The sequence below is a fragment of the Coptis chinensis genome, chromosome 3 (genome assembly GCF_015680905.1).
Source record: "Coptis chinensis isolate HL-2020 chromosome 3, ASM1568090v1, whole genome shotgun sequence".
In the NCBI taxonomy this organism is placed as follows: Eukaryota; Viridiplantae; Streptophyta; class Magnoliopsida; order Ranunculales; family Ranunculaceae; genus Coptis; species Coptis chinensis.
In genome coordinates, this window is record NC_141458.1 from 34,551,280 (window position 1) to 34,571,835 (window position 20,556).

A 20,556-nucleotide genomic window follows, 5' to 3' on the forward strand; every position below is an offset into this window, starting at 1 on the left:
TTGTCTTTCTTTGAGACGTCCCACCCTATGACTAGATATCATTTTTGTATACTTTGTATAACTTGAATTGCAATGAGAAAGGATGAGTTATTTTACTCTTAATGGAATCCATAATCCATTATTTTTATGAGATAGTGTATTCTAACTGCTCTGTACACTTGATGGATATCCACCTACGTGAATGTAGAACTGGGTCGGTTCTTATGAGTATTCAGGCAAGTACTCTAGAGCATTCATGGAACACAGGCAGCGCAAGGGACAAAAAGCGCAACACCGCAGAACAGGCATATAATGAAAGAACAATGTGGGTGCATGTGCTCTATTTTACTACAAGGGAATGTTGGTTCAAAGATTTTTTAATCCACCTGTAGACACCCCATTTTTGCACCCCAGGCATAATTCATTCATGATTTTGTCTTGAATTAAATATGATCATATAAGGTGATTTGGTTTCTAGAGTTTTCATTTCTACATCAAACTTCTTTCTTTTCATCTTCTAGCTATGGCTGAAGTTTCGTTGCTTTCTGAGTTTTGAGCTAAAAATAACCAAAATGCCCCTGTAACCCTTGGGAGCCCAAATCTCGTTTTTTCTACTCTTTCTTTGGATGAGATTATTTCAAATTTGATTTCCCCTTGAAAAATCCTTCGAAATGAGTACAAGCTTGCCTAGGTTCCTTTTGGATTTCAGAAACCCTAATCTTGCCCTATCCCGTTTCAGCCCGTTGTGCGCACTGTTGAGTGCAACAATTTTTTGGAGTAAGATTTCGACCCAAGGGTATTTTTAAGAGTTCATGGACCTTCCTAATGGATTAATTAACATTTTTTGTGAAGAAGAGCTTGCCTAATTTTGACCCGGTCAAAGGGAATTTGCAGCATTGAAGATATGGTCAAGATGGGCTTTTTTGTGGATTTTGGACCCATTTCTCATAGACCTTTTCATTAGGGTTTCTAGCCCATTTTCAAGCCTCCAAAAACCTAGAGAACCTTCCTTAATTGTTTGATTTGATTTGATCCCTAAAATCAAGAATATTCTAGAGAATATGCCATTTTGGAGCCATGTTTGGAAACCCTGGATTATGGGCTCATTAAGGACGTGTAGGGCTTGATTTTTTCCCTAATCCATCTGAAATATCCAAAGATCAAGGGCCAAGATCGCACCCCTTATCCCACCTCTTGAATCAAGGGCCAAATTTAGGAGGTGCAACCAGAAAGAGATAAAGCCATTGGATTTTTCTTCATCAATACTCAGCCATTGGATCAAACTCATTACCATATTTGAATCCACGCCCAAAATCTATAAATATGGGTCTCATTCACCCACAACAAACAATCTAAAGCAAGCTAGAGCTAGGAATTCAGAGTTAATAATCTGGACCTAGTTATTCAGAGCTAATAGCCTTCTTTTCTTTAGTGTTTTTCATTTTTTTTTCTAGTTCTTCATTTTAGCCTTCTTTTCTTCTCGTCGATCTTGAATAGAAACTTCTTTTCACCAAAAGTTATTTTTTTCCTCAAATCACCTGTTTCAATCCAAAAATCACAATTGTCAATTCAAGATCAAGTTTATCATCAATCAATCAATCAATCTACAATCAAGTATGAGGCAACATTCCAAACAAAGTGACATCTTTCTTTTCTCTTTTATTTCCTTTAGCATTGCATATTAGGTTATTTTTTTTTTTAGCATATAGTTATTAGTTTTTTAAATAATTTAGTGAAGATCATCCAACTTGATAGATTAATTTTTCAAGTTTTTTTCATTTGCCTATCTTAACACGTTACACCTCATGAAAAGTAAGGTTGGTTTTACCAGGCGAGTGTGGGTGCCTAACACCTTCCCACATTGTACCTTGACTCCCGAACCCAATAATCATCTAGTTTCGAGGGCTAGTCCTTCACATAGGTTTTACTCAACTTTTCCTTAATATAGTTAGTGGCGACTCTAAAATCAATTGCTAGACCTAGGTACACATTTTTGTGCATACAGGTTTTTTGGCGACTCTGCTGGGGAACTCCCTAGAGAGTCAGACTTACGTTTTCTTTTGAGGTGTTTTAGTTAAGATAGGAAAGAAGAAGGCTTATCCGGCAACCAGTTGGAATAGAAGGTCAGGGTTAAGGTTATCTCGTGCAACCGTTAACTCGCTTATAGAAATGGAGAATCTACTAGTTAATTCTCCTCAAGGGTCTCTTCCACTAGCGTCTCAGCCAATGGTTAGTTCCCCGCTTATCTCTCAAGGTGAACAATCACTGTCTAGCAATGGACAACCACCCCAAGGAGGTGGTCAGAGTCCAACATCACCCCCTCCTGGATTGGAAGACTTATTAAAGCAAACTGTGGAAAGGATGGTCCAAGAAGTACTATCCAAACTTATGAACTAGGGGCAAGGACAACAATCTCAAGGGCAATCCGTTCCACCACCACCACCAAGGTTTGATCTTAACTTACCTACTCCACAAGCTCAGCTGCCTACTAGGAATTTCACACACCAATCCACCCAGCTACAACTTCCTATATCATCTCAGACTCCAAACCAACCAATCTCTCATATTGACTCAACCTACATGGCTCAACCCACCATTCACCATTCCTACTATAACCCAAACCAATATACATCCACACCCATGTTCACCCCAAATATATCCCAACCCATGAGCTCTACACCATTCATGTTCCCTCCTCCATACAAAGACACCTGACACACCACAACCTACCACTTATATGAACACCCAAAATCAAATTCCTATCATCTAAGATCAATACCAAGGCCCAGTGGCAGACAGATTGAAAAAGCTTAAGGAGGCATTAACTAAGATTAAAGCCGATGAGTTCGATTTGGATAGTCTTTGTCCATATCCACAAATTAGGGTTCCACATGGTTTTGAATTCCCTAAGATGGAGAGATATGAAGGAACTGGGTGTCCTAAAGCCCATGTGAAAATGTACGCTAGCTACTTGCAGCCTATGGGGATCGGGCGAAACTATTGGTCCAATTATTCCGTGGGAGTTTAAAAGGTCGCGACCGACTTGGTGGATGAACACAGACGCTCAGAAGATGAGAACGTGGGCTGAACTTGCAACAACTTTTGTGACCCATTTTTCATACAATACAGACATCCAGATGGGTCGAAGACAATTGGAGGCACTCAAGCAAGGTCCAATTGAGACATTCACCGAATATGTAACCAGGTGGAGGACTAAGGCAGCTCAGATTCTAGACAGGCCATCAGAGACAGAACATATTTGAATGGTGGTAAAAAGTTTGAACTCAAAATATGCAAATCGATTGAGTTTCAGCTATCATCCATCTTTTCAGGCTTTGGTTTCGGCGAGGACTCAAATTGAAGATGCTTTAGCTTGTGGAACTATGACCTCAATTGTATCGCCAGGTTCAAACGATGCTCAGAAGAAGAAGCCACCTTCAGTTACTGTCAATAAGCCAAAGGACACACATGCCGTCGCCACACAAGTACAGCCTCAACCACACACACAAATCCAGGCAGAGGTGACAACTCATCCTTTTTCCAATCAAGTTATTTTCCCTCCAAGACAACAAGACAGGGGTTTTCCCAGGCAACAGAGGCAGTTCACAGAATTGGGCTTCCCATTACAAGTTGTATTGAGGGATTTAGTCCAACAGGGCTTGATTACGTTAATGCAGTCGAGGCCTCCTCCAAATCCGGTGCCATTCTGGTATGACACTTCAAAACATTGTGACTTCCATCAGGCTCTAGGTCACACGACGGAGAGGTGCATGCTCCTTAAACATCTTATCCAAAACTTAATTGATGAGGGTAAAATAGATGCGTCCAGTCTTGGCACTCCCAATGTATCGACAAATCCATTACCAATGCATAATGGAAGAGTTAATACTTTGGAAGATGTCAAGAAGGATCCGACATCATTCATCATTCCGATCAGATAGACGTCCAATGTTAGCACCACAAGGCCAGTTAATCTTCAAGATGGAGTCAGAAGATGCATGGAGCAAACAAAGCCTAAAGGTATCCAATTAAATGAGGTGGTAGCACCATTTCTACGTACTCAACATATTCCAAAGGCGTTCAAATTAACTAGAGAGCATCTGGAATCTTTTATGATGCAGAGGCCCATTACAAAATGGGTAGATACTTTGAATACATCTCAATCTGCGGCGTCACAAGTTGGGTCAGAACCTCAAGGACCCGTGATTCGCCAGAATCCAACTCAGCAGCAGGTGATCCCAACTCCTATCACAATCCCCAAGGTCCAGTTTGTGCCAACCAAGAGTCACAATACCGAGGAGGTTCTAGGGAAGAAGTTAATTGAGCCTGAGAAAAGTAAAGATGACTCAGCAATCTCACTACATCAGTTGAAGCAATTAGAACCTAGTTTGGTAGAGGAATGTGTTGAGACTCACGGTTTGACAAGAGGAGAAAGGATATACAAGCCACCACACTTGCAGAAGGATCAGGTTTTGGCCCAACAGCCGACACCTTACGACTCTTGAGCGAGAGAGAAGCGGGGAGGGTAATGCAGTAATCCAACAATTGCAGAAAACCAAGTCCAACATTTCCATATGGGGTTTACTCATGGCATCACCCTAACATAGGCAAGCAGTTCTTCAAGTCTTGAACCAAGCTCATGTTCCAGCTTCTATCCAGCCGAATAATTTGGCACGTACCGTCGCTTCCCTCAAGAAGACAAACTCCATAATATTTTCTGATGATGATCTGACCGCAGATGGAATAACTCACACGAAAGCGTTGACTATTACGGTGCATTGCAACAACTATAAGGTGCCATTTGTATTGATTGACAACGGATCAAGTTTAAATATCTACCCGGTCAATTCTGCGAAAGCCATTGGAATCATGTCGGAAGACTTCACTTTCACTAAGGATACGGCCAGAGCAGTTCATGGGTTTGATAATCAGAGAAGAGAAGTCCTTGGTGAGTTCACAACTGACATCCAAATAGGTCCAGTCAAGTTCAAAGTCACATTCTTGGCTATGGATATTTAGGCTAATTACAATTTTCTTTTGGGCAGACCGTGGCTACACCAGGCCTGCGCAATTCCATCTACACTTCACAGAAAGCTCAAGTTTTTATGGCAAGGAAAGATTATTTGCATCACTGGTGATTCAGATGATCTAGACTCTTCAGAAGAGCATAAGGTAATACCAATGATTGAAGGAAAGTGTAACTACACTGAGGAACCATTATGGATTGTGGAGTTTAGAGCACCCGACAAGGAGAAGCTCCCTACCCCATTTTGCAATGGAAATCCCAAGACGAATCAGATGTTTCGTGAGCAAAACTATTTTCCAGGACTTGGATTAGGAAAAACCCAAAACGGTATCTTAGAACTGCTGCAGATTCCTAGTCAAGATGATCGAAAAGGGCTAGGCTATACTGAGGAGGTTGTGGAAGGACTGTCAGAATTGTTTATCACTTCTAGTGTCACGGTGAATCATCTCAGATTGGCTCTACCTGATCTAGGGGCAGAGATTGAGGCTATTATTGATTCCAATATATTTTGGGGCGAAGACGACGACCCAGATCCAAACTCAGAAGTTACTGTTTCAGAGCCAGATGTTAATTTCTATTCAGGATATCGCCAACTTAGGTTGGATCATGAGGCTAGACAGTTTAATTGGATAAATGAGGTTGGATCGACATCTTCCTCGTCAGGTATGGACTATACTCCATCTTTTACTTTGGCCAGTTCCCCAGGGTTAGGATTTGACCTAGGAGACAAGATTGTCACACCTTATCATGTCCAATTGGACCCTCAGACCATACTTGATTTGGATGATCAGTTGAATATGGAATCTATTGTTGACCTAGTTCCAACGTATGTTGAGAACATGCCACTTTCTGACTCCCAAACGCAATATGAGATTTGGGAAAGGTTTTTAGAGACCTTAGATTCTTATGAGGATCCATTCATTGATGGAGACTATGATGATTGGAGAACGTAAGTCATTATTGATCCAATCCCCAGCCATCATATTGCTCCGATTGAGCCACCGGATGAATTCGATAGGGCTCAAAGGCCGTGAAATTGTTTGTTCTAACTCTTTTTGTATATAGTTATATTTCAAAAAATCCAAAAAAATCAAATATTTCAAAAACCTAAAAAAATCCAGATATTTCAAAAAAAAAAAAAAAAAAAAAAAAAAAAAAATATATATATATATATATATATATATATATATATATATATATATTAAAAATTTTCAAAAATACAAAAAAATCAAAAAAAGTTTTCAAAATCCCACAGAATATAATTTACCCACTTGCCTTAGTGCAAGATGATTGAATGACTTGTGTAGATTATTATGATCCCCTCCCCCTGACGATAAAGAAGGAATGGACAATGAAGCTGCTGAGTCCATTCTTTTTCATGAGCAGTTTGAGGATTGACAGACGATAGTTATTGTGAAGACAAAGACCATCAACCTTGGCACCACAGATGAACCACATTATGTGCAGATTGGTATAACCTTGATCCCCTCTGAGCGTTGAAGCCTGATAAAATTACTGAAGGAATCCATAGAAGTGTTGATCATTCCTATGACAATCTATCGTCTTAAGGTGGTACATGATTTTGTTCGAAGATGAGAGAATCACTCACCGAGAAGAAGAAATTGAGGAGGAAGAAAGTTCAGCAGTTATGTTTGAGAAGATTTTTCAAATGTCTAAGATCACCAACATCAACATCATCATTCAACATTATGCATTTACCCTTGTGGAGAGGGTAAAGCTCCATAACATCATTTGATTAACTACCCTACTGAAGAAGGGGAATATTCTGCATTCCATCAATCAACGGCTACTTAGCCAATCAACGGCTACTTAGCCAATCAACCAACCAGCTACCCTACCGTGGAGAGGGAAAACTCCATATTGCATCATCAGCATCCATTTGCATCCATTGAAGACATGAGAGCTATCTATCAAAGAAGTCAGCTGACTCGAATCTGACTACATCAACAAGTGGAATGCTAAGAGGAGTTCATCTACGATCAACATTCTTGAGAGCCGAGATATATGAAGGAGGGCATTGATGTTCTACTGGGACCTAGATACCAATGGAGACAGATTGTTGTAAGTAAAGCTGAGCAAGCGAATCCAGACTAGAGTGGAATCAATGAACCAGAAAGTTCGAACCTAATAGTGAATGTCCATTCACTATAAAGATTCTACATGGAAAATCCTACCAATGCCGACCAATTAAAGAGGTACAACTTTTTACCCAACTTTGTTTATTTTAAGACGAAGAGTATAGTGGAAATCTTAAAGAGATGATGGAACATGCCATCTTTGATCGTTTTGTTTTTAGCCTCATAAGCCCATCTAATGTCATATGCTACCATTAGAAGCCCATTTGAGCCTTAGCTTATTCTTTTATTTCCCACAATACAAGCCCATATCCTTTAGGAAGCCTAATAAATCTTTAGCCTACCCATAGATTACCCATACCTATTTTTATAGAACTTGTCATATTCCAGGGGCATCATTCCATCCATCTTTGATCACGAAACAATTATCCCCATGTTATTTATCCCAAGAAGGTGTTGAAAAAAATCCTAATGCAAGGGGTAAAAAAAAAAAAACCCCCCGTCATAGCTCAAAATGCTTAGAGTTGCACAAAATGATCGACACTGGTCCAAAATGGAAAACCTAAACAAGGGGCAGCTTTATTTGAGATTTGGGATCCGTATCATCATCTCACTACTATCATTCCAATTACTCCTCCCTTTATATGACAAGTTCTACTCCAAAAATAATTTTTTGATCCTATCCCTTCTTTTTGAGCCCATCACCTAAGCCTACATTATAGTCCTATGAAAGTCCACTCTTGATCTCTAGGTCTACTATATCTCCTAGTTGAGAAGTACTCAAGGCAAAAAAAAAATAAATAAAAAAAAAATAAAAAAAAAATGAAAAGAAAAAAAAAAAAAAAAATGGAAGGTGTTCACTACTAGTGATTGCGATGTATGAGGAAGTCGTCTCCAGAAGATTGGTCCTATGCTTTATGCTCTATTTGTTTTGGAAGAAAGTTTTGGGGTGTCGTTCAGTACGTTGTGAAGGTCAAGCAATCAAAGGGACAAGAATATCATCTATTTCATAGGTGCCAAGTTTGATCGTACTTCTATCCTATAGTCGTCTTCATGCTCATCTTCTTGTCGGTAATTCATTTCCACCTTCACTTGTTATTCAATCATTTGTGGTATTTCTTATTCTGTGAAAAAAAAATTGTTTTGTTTTCCATGGTTTTCAAAATTGTTTTCAAAATGAATTTAAAAAAAAAAAAAAAAAAAAAAAAGATTTGTTTTCAAAAACTTGGTTTGTTTTGGATGGCTTATGATTTAATCTAGGATTATAAGCATATAGAAAATTCTGAAGCCAATATATCCTAACTAAACCATGTACTTTTTCTACTAACATAGCATTCAAGTAATTTGGTCCGTACATGCATCATAATCTCACCACTCGTTCATATTCAACTAACGTAATTTATTTATTTATTTATTTTTTCTTCCCTACATGCATGTATACCATTGTATTATACCATTTGTAGAGGGATGAATTAATACCTGATCTTTGCCAAAGAGTTGTTTCCTCAATTCCACAGGCTGTTCAAGACTACAAATTCCAAAAGTGAAAGAAACAGTTGCAACCATTGGCAAACAAGGTAACTGAGATTTCAAAATAAATTAATCGGTTTGAATAAAATAGCTAGATATGAGTTAGCTTACCACTGGATGGCGTGCATTAGCATAGCGATAGCATCATCGCTTAGTTACTTTGCTTGGACGTGCGACAGGTATGATTCCTTTCTCTCTCTCCTTGTATATATCGAACTAACCAGGTTTTGCATGTGAGATTGTGAGTTTTAATTAGTATAGATGAAGTGTTTGATTTTACTGAAAAAAATAAAACAAGAAAAAAAAACTGTACTCGCTTACCATATGATGACTTTCGTGGTTACCATCTTCTCATCTGCTGGACGAGTGGCGTAAGGTATGTTTGCTCAGTAATCCTCTTGTTTATATACTAGTTATGCCACTTTTATGGGTTCTAGCAAAATAAAATCGTGTCAATTTATTATTTTAACCCCAATTTTATTGGGAAAAAATCAAGAGTGTTTCTACTACTTTTTCACATTTAATTAAATTGAACTATTGTACGTCATACATACTCAATTTCACACAGCAATATGCCCATAAGTGATGCACCCACAAGTGCTTCAAATCCCATGTTATTGCAACAGACTAATGTGTTTCATGATTGCCTTTCCAAGAATAAACATGATGCATGATCATTCTAATAAAACCAATGACTCAACAATTAGTAAGGTATATCTTTGAGGTCATGCAATCATTTTTATAGTTTAACTGGTGTGAGTGTACAAACCTTCAATTTCAATATTGATAATGTGGATTTTCACTTGCAACAATTAGTCTAATGGATATAAATCTCATAAATAACTAAAACATATCCACCTAATTCAATAGAAAAAACTTGAAAAAATAAAGTTAACATTTTGATTAAAACATGAGCACATATTCTGACACATACAACACTTTTAGAAATGTAAGAACTAAGTATGTGAGAAAGAAAATAAAAGAAAAAATACATTCAACAGGAGCATCTTGTAGGTTTCATAATATCTATTATAACAAAATATAGTTATTGCCTCAATATATATGACCCAAAAAAAAATCAGGTTGTCATCGTTGGCGAATGTGTGCATTTGGTTTTCTTTCATAAAAATCTGTCACTCAAGTGCCTGTGACAAAAACGAACTATTTATTAGAAATCAATGATACAACACTATCATTGCAACTAATAACAAAAGCTCAGATAATTGCAATTATAGTTTGTAACCATTATCAAACAATTTCAAACAGTCGAAGTCAAGACTCTTGGGAAAGCAAATATCAAGTGATTGCTTAAGCATTATTGTATATCAATGTACATAGTCATATGCATGTGCTAACTTCAAGTACTAACATGCCTAACACTATACGTTCAAAGGTCCTTAGGCAAAGACGTAGGATCTCCCAAAACTATTTTCTTCCTGACCACTTGATATAAACATATAAAAAACCAAGCTGCTTTATTAACTATCTATGAGCTGTCAGATGTACTGACTGTATTAACTGTTAGCCGTCCGATGTAGACTTCACACAAAGAGCTTAAAGACCAAGCTGTTTTATTATATAGATAGTGGTTAGTGCATGATGTGAATAGTAACTTCATGTGGTGACATAGGTCGGTTTATAACATAGGAACAGAAAGTTTCACGTGGAGGCAATTCTTTTGCACAAAGGACGAAACAGTTTGATTTTGTCAAAGATTCTTTCCTTTTAAAAAAACTGTTTCTAATTTAATGATACGGTGCAAGCACTAAGAAAGAAGGTCGGGTACCCCTTACCTGTTTCTCACCAGATCTCACCCGGTTTGGTCTGGTTCAACATGGTTGGCCCAGGTTGATCCGGTTGGTCCAGGCCGACCCGGTTTTCACCTGTTGGACCCGATTCTCACCAGTTGACCTGGTTTTGACCGGTTCTCACCAGGTGACCAAATTTGATAAAAAAAAAAAAAACTTTTCAAAAAAAAAAAAAAATTCAAAAAAATACAAAAATAAAATAAAATAACAAATGATGAATATTAGTGCCATGGGGTTCTTACCCTCCAGTATGAGAAAATATTCATCAAGTTTTGTTTTCATCATCGCACTATTGGCAACCACGTACTTGATCATTAATATCATTTCGGTAACTCCATTTGTGCAACATTAAAATTGTTCGCGAGAACAATGTCAGTTTTTACTGACAACCTCATGGATGGATCAGCCTGAACTCATAGTGACAGTCTTTTCCAATCCAAGTATACTTGAACGTAATTGATTGATTGATTGATCGAACTTGAATATCATCATCCCCAGCATCCATCTTTCATCTCCAACATATCTCTTATCTTTTCCAGCAGTGTTCGTCTGTGTCTTCTTCCTTCATCTTTAGAATCTCCCATCCCTAGTGGATCTTCTTGCTCTCCCCGGTGAGTTTTTTTTCCTTTCGTCAGTGTTTGGTTATCACCATTATATGAGAATATTTAATCTAAGTCAAAATCATGAATGAATTGATCTATCCATTTAATTTCACCAGTTTTCCAAAATGAATCTGAAAATATTAGATTTCAAAAAAAAAAAATTGTCCCTTGATTTCAAAAAAGTTGTTCATCATTTTTAGAAAATATTTTTCAATCAACCAATATCATGTTACGCGGTGTAAGTCCGTCTGATGCGTCCGCTAGCGTTGATATTTTGTCTTGTGGTATAAGTCCATTTGATGCTTCCACAGATGATCCGGTTACCATGTTGCGTGGTATAAGTCCGTTCGATGCATCCACCAACATTCAATCATTTTTAAGCCCTTACAAACAACTTGAAAAAATTGAGGATTTCAAATATCCAGGGAAATGCCCTCTTTCAAAAATATTTTTCAAATGAATTTTCAAAAATTGCATGAGATCTTTTGGCTGGAGCTTGGCAAAAATGGTTTGTCTCCGTGGCTTTGCCGTTCAGTTGCAAGCAACCTCCGCCAAAAAGGGACAAATCAGAGACACCCCATTTTGCACCCCGCATATAATTCATTCATGATTTTGCCTTGAATTAAATATGATCATATAAGGTGATTTGCTTTCTAGAGTCTTCATTTCTACATCAAACTTCTTTCTTTTCATCTTCTCTTAGTTTCTTTAGACTCTCCTCATCATGTTCTAGCTATGGCTGAAGTTTCGTTGCTTTCTGAGTTTTGAGCTGAAAATAACCAAAATGCCCCTGTAACCCTTGGGAGCCCAAATCTCGTTTTTTCTACTCTTTCTTTGGATGAGATTATTTCAAATTTGATTTCCCCTTGAAAAATCCTTCGAAATGAGTACAAGCTTGCCTAGGTTCCTTTTGGATTTCAGAAACCCTAATCTTGCCCTATCTCGTTTCAGCTCGTTGTGCACACTGTTGAGTGCAACGATTTTTTGGAGTAAGATTTCGACCCAAGGGTATTTTTAAGAGTTCATGGACCTTCCTAATGGATTAATTAACATTTTTTGTGAAGAAGAGCTTCCCTAATTTTGACCCGGTCAAAGGGAATTTGCAGCATTGAAGATATGGTCAAGATGGGCTTTTTTGTGGATTTTGGACCCGTTTCTCATGGGCTGTGGATCCAGCTCGAGTTGGACATTTTCATTAGGGTTTCTAGCCCATTTTCAAGCCTCCAAAAACCTAGAGAACATTCCTTAATTGTTTGATTTGATTTGATCCCTAAAATCAAGAATATTCTAGAGAATATGCCATTTTGGAGCCATGTTTGGAAACCCTGGATTATGGGCTCATTAAGGACGTGTAGGGCTTGATTTTTTTCCCTAATCCATCTGAAATATCCAAAGATCAAGGGCCAAGATCGCACCCCTTATCCCACCTCTTGAATTAAGGGCCAGATTTAAGAGGTGCAACCAGAAAGAGATCAAGCCATTGGATTTTTCTTCATCAATACTCAGCCATTGGATCAAACTCATTACCATATTTGAATTCACGCCCAAAATCTATAAATATGGGTCTCATTCACCCACAAAAAACAATCTAGAGCAAGCTAGAGCTAGGAATTCGGAGTTAATAATCTGGACCTAGTTATTCAGAGCTAATAGCCTTCTTTTCTTTAGTATTCTTCATTTTTTCTTCTAGTTCTTCATTTTAGCCTTCTTTTCTTCTCGTCGATCTTGAATAGAAACTTCTTTTCACCAAAAGTTATTTTTTTCCTCAAATCACCTGTTTCAATCCAAAAATCACAATTGTCAATTCAAGATCAAGTTTATCATCAATCAATCAATCAATCTACAATTAAGTATGAGACAACATTCCAAACAAGGTGACATCTTTCTTTTCTCTTTTATTTCCTTTAGCATTGCATATTAGGTTATTTTTTTTTAGCATATAGTTATTAGTTTTTAAAATAATTTAGTGAAGATCATCCAACTTGATAGATTAATTTTTCAAGCTTTCTTCATTTGCCTATCTTAACACGTTACACCTCATGAAAAGTAAGGCTGGTTTTACCAGGCGAGTGTGGGTGCCTAACACCTTCCCACATCGTACCTTGACTCCCGAACCCAATAATCATCTAGTTTCGAGGGCTAGTCATTCACATAGGTTTTACTCAACTTTTCCTTAATAAAGTTAGTGGCGACTCTAAAATCAATTGCATAGACCTAGGTATACATTTTTGTGCGTACACCACCACTTTCATGTATTATAAAACATGTTACCCTATGACTGGTTCAAGCCCGAAAAGCACCAGTATCTTATGCATTGTTTTTTCGATTTTCTCTGGCATTTCGTTAACCCTTTTCTTTTATAATATCCTATTCCAATATAGTAGGGGACTTTTAGTATTTTGAAATAGTGGGGGATTGTTGGAATCTCTAAGAGTATTTCAAAATACTTGTGTGTGTGTGCAAAGTGGAGGAGATGAACTATATGTGTTCTCTCAACTTTAGTGCATTGTGTTTAGTCCCACATTGGTGAATCACCACTAGCAAGTGAGGTATATGAGGAATTCATCTACCATAAGGGCGTGCCCTTAGGGTACAAATACTTTTATGTTAGGAGGGAGGACTCACCCAAAGCCACACACGCACGCGCGCCTGCCCGCACCGAACCGAGTCGGGCTCGGGCTTGCTGTCTAGTGGGTAGTGGCTTACCAAAAGCCTAAAATGTTTTTATTTTGCTGTGAGATCGGTTTTCAGAGTCCTAGTATGAGTTGGTCTCTTGACTGACCATGTCTTTGTGCGAGTTGGACTGTGGATTGCTGTGACCGACCTACAACTATAAATCAGGGGTCAAGGCCCATACCGACAATTCATAAGAAACCCATCTCGAGAAAACAAAACCATTACCGCCATATTCTTCTTCTCTTCTTCCGTCGGCGCGTAGAGAGAGAGTTATATTCTTTGTTTTTGAGGGGTAGTCCGTTACTCTGCAAAGTCGGTCAGTCATTAACCAACCATTGAATCACCGTGAGGAAGGCAAAGACGCCATCATCGTGCCTTTTCTACACCATTGGAAGAAGGCGAAATCTTTTCTTAAGGGGGACCTAATCCGCGACCTTTATTAAGCTATTAACCTACGTCGCTTGTCTTCTATTGTTTTCTTTTATCTGCATACAACATTCGCTTCATGCCTGCCTATAGTGAAGGAGAGAAATTGATGAAGGAAGGGGATCAGAAGAAACTTGGTGTGATTTCTTTTGACGAGTCTCTCACTTTCTTACTAGGTACTGCTAATAGTAATCAATCTGACCGTGAGGTGGTCTTTATTGTGGCTTCTTCCAATGGATTCATACTTTATAGAAGTGGACGGAGCTCACGTAACCATTACTATGTTTGCAATCCAATCACTAAACAACAGGTTGCTCTTCCAAAGCCACCCAATATGGGATGGGATGATTGCGTTTTGAAGGATTTATATGTCAAGGCAACAAATACCCATGCTTAGATTCGGTGACTTACAAAGTGGTTCGAGGTTTACGAGCAGACAATTCTATTTTCTATTCTAGACTAGATGTGGATATATACTCTTCACAGACAGGTAAGTGGATAGAAGTGCAATGTACCGGCCCCGATAGCAAACTACACTTCTTGGCAGATAAGGTAGTCATTAGTGAAAGAGGGTCTGTTTATGTGAAAGCAGAATTACTCAAGCCTGCTACTCCATGCTGTATAGTCTTCGATCTAAATCAAAACATGAAGCAATATCAAATAATAATAACAACTCCTGTCTGTGCAGAGCATAATTCTTATGGTCTGTCAGAGGGACGTGTTCAATATACTAGCTACGACTTTGAGGCTTTTGAGATCTGGGAGTTCAATGAAGACTACGACTGTGAAACCAAATGGACTTTGAAGTACAAAATGAACGTGGCAGAGATGTTTCCCGACTACCCAAAGCATCGGTTATTATTCTTTGTTGAAGCATTTCACCCCTTGAATTCAGCAGTTGTGTTGCTAAATTTATATCGTCAAAAGAAGGTGCTGTTTGATATGAAGAGCAAAAGTTTTGTGGTGATTTCTCTCCAATAGATTAGGGTACTATGACTTCTATTCTTACGCGTGGCCTGTTGGCCACCTCTTATTGTGTAATCAGTCTATTTTTATATTTTTAACTTGTTATATGTGTGATTTGTTAATGTGTGATTTGTTAGGAAACTTATTCCAAAAATATATTTATTGTTAAGTAAACAAGAAAATCAAATTGATATAACAAATATATCATGAACAAACTTTTAGTTCAACAAACAAATAAACATTTTAGTTCAACTAATGAACTTAATTTACCAATGATTAAATCCGAGCCTATTGAAGATTCACTATGTCCTTAAGACAGATTTCCCCCCTCACGGTGCTTGAAGGTTGATGGAAAACTGTCTCCCAAGATATAACGGATTTCCTTCTATAGAAAGCTAGCACTTCAATTCTATAGAATCAGCGAACACAACATAGTATTTGACTAAGAACATGGGGAGAAGAGAAAGATCAGAACTCTGTGTGATCTGGTATCTTTCTCTCCAAATTCATCCACTATTTATAGGTGAGTGGTGCCTCTTCAAAACAACACAGTGACTATTGTAAAAAAGTAAACAACTCTTTGAAAAATCACATGTTTCGAAAGGACACACTATTTTGGCATAAAGTACTGTTTCGAACCAGTGCCTATTTCGAAAGGTCACACCTTTTCGGCATGATACAATGTTCCGAACTAATGCACATTTCGAAAGGTCGCACCTTTTCGGCATAATATACTGTTTCGAACTAGTGCACCATTTCGAAAATGTTTTTCTCACTTTACGTACTGTTTCAAGAGAAACCCATTTCATCTCAATGTGGGATAACTTGGGAGACAAATTACTCATTCATATCTCGAATTTGTACAAATCCATTTTTCTAACAATCCCCTACATGAATTAAAATTTGGCTTCTTTTATCATAAACATCAGATTTCTGTTCTTTTACAAATAAAAAGATACCGCATCAGGTCAAGTAGCATGGGAGGCCTTGAACTTGCCTTAGTGAAAAATGATCAGATTTAATTGGACTATCAGTAGACTTCAATTAATGTCCTTGAACTGTCAGCCGTTTGTATAAACCTAGACAATCATCTTCACGCAGTACATTCTCGAATACTGTTGGTTCTCACGTTTGTGTTCATTTTGGCCTTGAACACTTCTTGGTTTCAGATAGTGCTTTTGAGACATTTGCCTTTAAAATTCTCATAGAAGTGGCCCCACTTCGCACTAACATAGGTGATTTCTATAAAGAGTATCATGCAATACTCCACTTGGATAGCATAACTTTTCAAGATATAGTAAATCATTAAAAACTTGACTTATCCTGGTTCTCGCGGCAAATATGCACTGTCTTTTATAGGAATGGGTTAGAGTATATTATTACTCTCCAGTGCTAACTGAGTCACAAACATAATTCAGTTGGCCGATTGAACCTAGATATTGGGATCTCCAGTCAACTAGGTTGGTTTTTCCATTATGAGGACTCTTGGTTGATTATCTCAAAGACTTTAAGCCCATTCCCCTTGATAATCTTTCCACTTGCTCTCTTGTTAAACCTTTTGTAAGCGAATCCGCAATGTTATCTTTTAACCTTACATAGTCGATTGAGATAACTCCATTTGAGAGCAATTGTCTAACGGTGTTATGTCTACGACGTATGTGTCGAGACTTCCCATTATACATGCTACTCTGTGCTCTACCAATAGCAGATTGGCTGTCACAGTGTATACACACTGCTGGCACAGGTTTAGCCTAGTTTGGAATATCGATCCTCTAAGAAATTTCGAAGCCACTATACTTCTTCTCCAGCCTTGTCCAATGCTATGAATTCTAATTAAATAGTGGACCTTGCTATGCACATTTGCTTTGAGGATTTCCTTGAAATTTAGGCATCTCTCATAGAGTAAAACACCACATTTGATGTCTTTTGAGTACTGCTTCAATAAATTTCCAATTTTGAATTGATTAATTCAAGAAGATACATAATCCCCCACATTTTTCAATTTCTTATGACAAAATCAATAAATTAGAAAACCATTTAGATATATGTTTTTCAAGTAAGGCGTCTTGTTAAAGAATGTCACATATCATTCATATAGTGTTGAAGACACTTCTAAGACCTCAATTTTGCTTACAAGTATGGCTACAAAACAATATCTTAAGCAATCTTCTTTATTGGCACTCTTTGGCGCAATAGTAAAACACATATATCTTAGAAATAATAAAATACTCTTAGAACTCTTTTAGCACCCACCATTCCTAACATCCGGAATGAAGCAAGGATTCTCAGAATCTTGGATCATAATCCCCCCCAAGTGTGGCATTACCACCACCTTGTTTGCTTTCAAGAAGTCCATTCCAAGAATAACTTGAAAATGGTCTAAGCAAGCTACCATCAGGTCTACTTTTCCATGCCAGTTGTTCATCTTAATGTCAACTTCCAAAGCGAGCCCTTTCACTGGTTCGGCTTCTTAGTTCAAGCCTCTCATAGAGCCTTTACATTCTGTGAGTTTCAATCCAATAACCTTGGATATATACTTAGAGATTAACGTATGAGTTAAACCAGTATTTACTATTGCTAGTAGACACCCGTAGTTGTTGAGTTCCACCTCTACGAACCTAAGGTCGTCATCGGAGACCAAAATGTTCATACCATTCAACGGACTAGTAGGTCTAGCAAATGCAATGGGAACAGCATGAATAGGAGAACCTGGTGGTGTTGTCATTTCTATTCTGAAATAGAAATACACTTTGTTATTATTTAAAACCCAAAACAGAAACATATTCTATTTAATTAAAAAGATACACTCACAAACTAATATGTGTACTTGCTTCTGTTTGAGAAAGAAAGAATGAAGGTCGAAAATACCTTTTTCCGTAAGAGACAGAACCAAATTACCGTTCTCAATATGCAAAAGTTACTAAACATAAGACTTTTAGGAACAGGACAAACCCTTTGAATATTGTTTCGTACCTTTAGAAACTATTTGGTTTGAAAGTCAGGAGAAAATAACAATTCTCTAATAGGTACAAAACCTTTAGTATTTGAAATCGTCAGTTTAGCATATGCACTTCGTACTTTCTGACTTTCGGTTATGACACATGTCATTCATTGAATAAGTCTAGCGGTTAGGACATTAGACTATCTGAATTTGTACAGTGAACCTTCTTATTCACAATAGTCCAATATAACAACCAACATAACGATTTTTTGAAATTTTTTGCACCTATTCGCAACTTTTCACAATTTTAACGTAAATTAATTAACGAACCCCACTTTAACCAACGAGAAGAAACTGCATTGTGGTTATGCAAATACCATTTTTGGCGCTATCAAAGAAATCCAATTCACATATGACATACCTAATATTTGTACCAATTCCATGTGTCAAATCCAGTATCTATGGTGATAAAATTTTCTGCCACATTACGATCTTTTCTCGCTAACGTCTTTACTAATAAAGAACGAAATTCACTTCAAAATTGTTAGTGCATTTGTACTAATTAAACAATAAATATAGCCAAAATTAATTCAACCAAATTAATTTAAGGAAAATAAAATAAAATCTGTCTTAAGATTGTTAACTTATTCCAAAAATATACTTATTGTTAAGTAAACAAGAAAATCAAATTGATATAACAAATATATCATGAACAAACCTTTAGTTCAACAAACAAACAAACATTTTAGTTTAACTAATGAACTTAATTTACCAATGATTAAATCCGAGCTTAGTAAAGATTCACTATGTCCTTAAGACATATTTTACCCCTCACGGTGCTTGAAGGTTGATGGGAAACTGTCTCCCAAGATAGAACGGATTTCCTTATATAGAAAACTAGCACTTCAATTCTATAGAATCAGCGAACAGAACATAGTATTTGACTAAGAACAAGGGGAGAACAAGAAGAGAAAGATCAGAACTCTGTGTGATCTGATATTTTTCCCTCCAAATTCATCCACTATTATTAGGTGCGTGGTGCCTCTTCGAAACAACACAGTGACTCTTGGGAAAAAGTAAGCAACTCTTTGAAAAGTCATATGTTTCGAAATGACACACTATTTCGGCATAAAGCACTGTTTCGAACCAGTGCCTATTTCGAAAGGTCATACCTTTTCGGCATAATGCACTGTTTCGAACCAGTGCACATTTCGAAAGGTCGCACCTTTTCGATAAAATGCACTGTTTTGAACCAGTGCACCCTTTCGAAAAAAAATTTCTCATTTTACGTATTGTTTCAAGAGAAACTCATTTCATTTCAATGTGGGATAACTTGGGAGACAAATTACTCATTCATATCTCAATGGATTTGTGCAAATCCATTTTTCTAACATGATTGATCGACGTGTCTATGCCGAAAGCATTCTGAGAATCTGCAACTTCTCTTTTGGGAGTGTGGATTCTCTAGGGCAGTTTGGCATTAGGTAACTGGGCTTTTCGTGATACGATTGGGGCTTCTAGGAAAATGGATAGCCACAACTAGGGGTGGGCAATGGGCCGGGTCGGGCTAGCCTGACCCTAAACATTTAAAAGCCCTTCATATATTAAGGCCGGGTCGGGTCGGGCTGGGTCACAAGTCTAAATCTCAAGCCCTGACCCTACCCTAAGCCCTCTTTAAAGGCTTTAGGGTTGGGTTTTAGGGTCGGGTTTTAGGGCCGGGCCTATATATTTTCTTCTTTTTACAAATGCCATTTTTAATGATGTGGACGGAAACCTTTAGTTCTAGACTTGGCTTGGATGTGAATAAAAATATAATTTATAAGAAGTAATTAAGTGGGAAAATAAATTGAGAATAATAAGTTCTAGACTTTGATTTGATGATCAAAGGAATAAAGTCTTATTTTTTTTATTAGGCTAGTGCTCATTGTTCTTCATGGCTGTTAGATAGGTTGACAAGTTTTTGTTATATAAGACAAGTTATTGGAAGTACCCTTGGGTGTAAGTGATAAATTACAAAGGACAATATTATTTTAATTTAAAATATTTAACAAAGAGTTGGACAATTATGGTACGTGTATTTATAGTGAAAATGTGAAACTATAACTAGGGCTTGGTTAGGGCTGAATTAGGGTCGGGCCTATGTTTAAGAACCTTAGCCCTAGCCCCGCCTCTAAAAGGCCTTAGGGGTCGGTCGGCCCCTGCCTAAACTCTGTAAGGGCTTTAGTTGTGAGGGCTTTATAGGGCTTAGGGTCGGGTCGGTCAGGGCCGGATTAGGGTCGTTAGGGCCAAATTCCCACCCCTAGCCACAACACTATTGTTAATTCAGCATATCTGGAATGCGCGCAGCAGTGATTGGTGCATAATGCTTGCCAATATGGAAAAACAGGAATCGAGTTCTTTTCGAGGACTTGAAACCAAATATGAATTTCTGCAGAGCCAAGGTCTTAAGGCAGGTAAAGATTACTAGCTTTAGGTCTAAGGGTGTTATGAGGATCTCCATGGAGGA

The 20,556-nt window shown here is 37.7% G+C and overlaps 1 long non-coding RNA gene across 1 annotated transcript; it reads right to left on the reverse strand.

Moving 5' to 3' along the window:
- Positions 1 to 1,231: 1,231 nt before the first annotated feature.
- Positions 1,232 to 8,996, reverse strand: LOC147509295 (uncharacterized). The gene is made up of 4 exons (XR_015216529.1): positions 8,953 to 8,996; positions 8,743 to 8,847; positions 8,581 to 8,629; positions 1,232 to 1,517 (listed from the first exon to the last, which is right to left on the reverse strand). It is a non-coding gene; the product is annotated as an uncharacterized LOC147509295 (long non-coding RNA).
- Between the last annotated feature and the right edge of the window lie 11,560 nt (positions 8,997 to 20,556).